Consider the following 3875-nt stretch of genomic DNA (forward strand, 5'->3'; position numbering starts at 1 on the left):
GACATTGGTGTTAACCATTAGGTAGGTTGTGGGGGCATTGAGTAATTTATGGAAGGTATTCTCTATTGATTTAAATGTGTTAATTCTCATCGTAACTCTATGAAGGAAATTCTGTTATTTCCATTTTACAAATGAGGAAATTAGGTACACCCTGCCCAAGGTCACACAACTGCTAAATGGCAAAGCCAGGATTTAACTGGATTGTCTGCTCCAGTAGCCATAAGAATGAATGCACATAACACTGTTTTCTAAATTAACTGTAGAGCAGCATAGTGTCTGTGTCTTGAATCATTTTTCCCTTTTAGCACCAGTGTTCAGTGAAGCAAATTCTTGTATGTGGTCATTTGGAAATTGGTACCGATGAATCTAATATTATTGCTTTCTGTATCCTTTCTCCTATATTGCTAAAATGTCCATTGTAATGAGAAGTTCACCGAAGTGCTTAGCTGGATGCAGATTGATTTCCCAGTGTCGTATTTGCTCTGAAGACTATGATTCTTGGGGAACAGAGGATTTGGTAAGTGCGTCAGAACCTGAAGGGGGAGTCAGGAGGCATGGGTTTCTGTGCAGCTGGAGACTCACTTGGGGGATGAGGTGGTTTGAACAGTAAGATGACCAACTGTCACAGTTTCCCAGGACCGAGGGGTTTCCTGTGATGTGGGACTTTCAGTGCTAAAAGTAAGGTAGTCCTGGAAAAATTGAGATGATTGGTTACCCTAACTTATATGCCAAAGTCTTAAATAAAGATATTTAATAAGGAGATTCTGGTTTTTAACCAGAAAACAAGAAGGAAGAGCTCTATAGATTTTCAAAGTGTTGAGAAGACAGCTTCCAGAGGTATCTCAAAAGTCAAGTTTCTGAGACTGAAGAAAGTTACAGTAGAAGGAAATTTGAGCCAAAAGACCCAGAGTCCTACTTATGACACTTTTTTTAAAATCAGATTTATCGGGGTGACATTGGTTAATAAAATTATATATTATTCAAGTGTACGATTCAATAATATGTCATATGCATATTACATTGTGAACTTTACGTTGTGTAACTTGGGAAATTATTCTAACTTCTCTGAATTTCAGTTTGTTACCTGAGGAACGGAAATGATAGCCCATCTGGTCTTACTTACAGGGGTTGTGTCTGCCATCAAGCGATATAATGGAATTGGAAAGTTTATGCATCTGCAGATGCTCACCACATTCCTACAAGATGACTAAGAGCTGCAATGAACAATCATCATGGAATACAGTAAGTTTAGGTCATCTTGATGAATAAGTAGGAGGTCAGCCTCATGAGGAAATATATCTCCACACACAACTCTAATACCATGTAGAACAAGTCATAGAATCCGGTGAACTGATGAACCAACCATGGATCAGCTGATACCAGAGAATACATCAATCCCTTTCGAGGTCTCCAAGATTCAATATTTGTTCCCAGAAACTCGGAGGGAACTATATGGATTAAAATGAAATCCATGTCATTAGAACTCTTATATCCCGCAAGAATCTGTAATAACCTGCTTAGTCTCCTCCCTCCGCCTCCCTCTATCACTGCTCCTGTGACCTAGGTCCGCTGCCTGAAAGCCAGGACTGTGATGTCACCTGCAGCCCATTTCCCTCCCTTTGGGGCTTGGTGGCCCTATTTATTACTTTAGATGCATGCACTGGTCGTGCTTCCTTGTGCTAACATCTGCTGTGATCTCAGCTAAAGTCCAGACTTGGCTCTAGACCCAGCCTCTCCCATCTGCCTTTTCCAGAACCAGAGCTATGGATGTGAATGAAGCCTTGGAGCCTGGGATCACATGACTTGGGCTCCAATACATTTCTGTGTATCCAAGTCTCCTCTTCTGAAGGAGTCCCGGGATTGGCTGCTAGAGGACATACAGAGATAAGGTTTGTGTGACTGTTCTGCAGAACATTGTGGGGCTTCCAGATTTAGTGGCTCTCAATCTTGGGCATGCAGAAGGGCTGCCCAGAGACCATGTTAAGGTGCAGTTTCCGCATCCTATACCCAGAGTTTCTGATTCAAAACAGGAAAAGAATCTGGGGTTTTAAATAAGCTACTGGTACCTGTGATACCTGCGCTCTATGAGTTATGCTTTATGGAACTACTGCTGGGAACTGGGGCACTTTAGCTAGAGATATTCAAGTTAAGCTAGAAATATAGAAATTAGTTTAGAGATTGAGAATGTGATATTTAAAAAGTAACTTAGTCTTTGGTGCTTTGCCTCAGGGTACTGTTGTTGGCTGAGGTAGTCATTGTTTACAATTGAAACATAATTTGGGTGTTTTCCAATTTCTGACTGGATGTTGGTAAAATGGAAAATTGACTCAAGATCTTGGACACCTTTGCAAACATTAACTCTTCTGTCCTCCTGACATTCTGGAAAGTGAGACGCAGAGATTATCGTACCCATTTTATAAATGGGAAACTCAGCCAAAGCTTTAAAAACCCATACATGTGCATTATTTTACTATTTCAAAGCACTTGGATGCACATTCCCTTACTTGACCTCCACAAGAGACTGTGTTGCAGGTAATGTCATTGTCTCTGTTTTATAAGGGAAGGAGTCTGGGCTCAAAGAAGTTATGGGGCCTGCTCAAGGTCATAGCGTGAATAAGTGATGACACCAGGACCCACTAGCTGCTCTGGCTCCTGACATCACTCTTTTCAATATATCCAACTACTCCTCCAGAGAAGACAGCAGTACAACTGAGATTGGAGCCAAGAGACCCTGACTGTTGGGGAAACAAATGGTTTTTCCAGGTCTGTGGACAACTCTGCTCCCAAGATTTAAGATCCACCGTGACAGTTTGCTGGATCCACCCACTATATCATCTCCCAAGCAGGGAAAAATGTAAAGATTCCTTTAGGATTTCCCCAATGAAACAAGGACAGACGGCAACTTAATTTAAAAGAAATGTAGAAAAAAATAGAAGATAAAAGTGACAAACAGACATGGATGTGTTCTGCAGACATGACCTCCCAACTGTGCACCCGCCTCCTGTCACAGCTTTTTTTCTATGTCTGACACCCTTGTCTCACCTCCTTTGAGGCACCCAGGGAGGTGAGATAGTGTGCATGACAGTTGTTGGAATTTATGGGGCCAATGCAGCCCCTCTTCCCACCCTTCTGGTAGGAAGGGGAAGCATGATCCATTTCCTCCTGGGTAAACATTTTCACAGGAAGCATTTATCAAATGTCAGCAGGGGCAGTGGAGGGGTCTGGGATCAGTGAGACAGGATCTGCTTCTCTGCTACTCCCTGGGCAAAGGCTGTGGGGTTTCTCCGGCACATTCACACCCTCTCTGTCTCCTGTCTCACCTTCTCTCAACTAGTTGAGCTGAGGGAGCAGAGGACGGATACTAGAACACCCCAAGTGCACTCCACCTTTCCTAATAAATGGAGTTTCTGTCAGACTGGGCACCTCTAATGAAGCTGATTGCCCAGACCTTCCAAAAGAAATGCTGATAAGGAAATGTCTGGAAAAGCCTCACGCAGATAAACTTCCATTACTCCTCATGTGCTGGACTCTGATGGTCTTGGACTCTGAAGCCATCTCTCCTGCCCTAGCTGGCTACCTGTGACTCAGAATTGACTCTTTCCAGGTTGAAGAGGCCTGGCCCAGTACGACCACTGATTCAGGGGTATCTCCTGGATTTTCAGACTCTAGCCCCCATGTACCGATGTAGAGGGAAGAAGCCTTCCCTCACCGCATCTGCTTTTACCTCATGGTGCCCATAGCCTGTCATCTTTTCTTTTTTGAGAAGCAGGATGAAGTAGTTCATAAACCAGAGGGATCAGAATCTCAACTCTTCTGGATATTAACTGTAGGACCTTAGGCAAGTTACTGCACCTTCCTGTGCTCAGTTTCCTTAT

The 3875-nt window shown here is 43.2% G+C and overlaps 1 long non-coding RNA gene across 1 annotated transcript in view; it reads left to right on the plus strand.

Annotated features, from left to right (window-relative positions):
* The first annotated feature begins 426 nt into the window (after positions 1–426).
* LOC111733356 overlaps positions 427–3875 on the plus strand; it is a 23764-nt gene continuing 20315 nt past the window's right edge. The window contains exons 1-2 of the long non-coding RNA XR_002777956.1: positions 427–517; positions 1126–1242. This is a non-coding gene — a long non-coding RNA (uncharacterized LOC111733356). The remainder of the gene's footprint in view (positions 518–1125; positions 1243–3875) is intronic.

Source organism: Pteropus vampyrus, unplaced genomic scaffold, assembly GCF_000151845.1.
Source record: "Pteropus vampyrus isolate Shadow unplaced genomic scaffold, Pvam_2.0 Scaffold14, whole genome shotgun sequence".
Classification (NCBI taxonomy): Eukaryota; Metazoa; Chordata; class Mammalia; order Chiroptera; family Pteropodidae; genus Pteropus; species Pteropus vampyrus.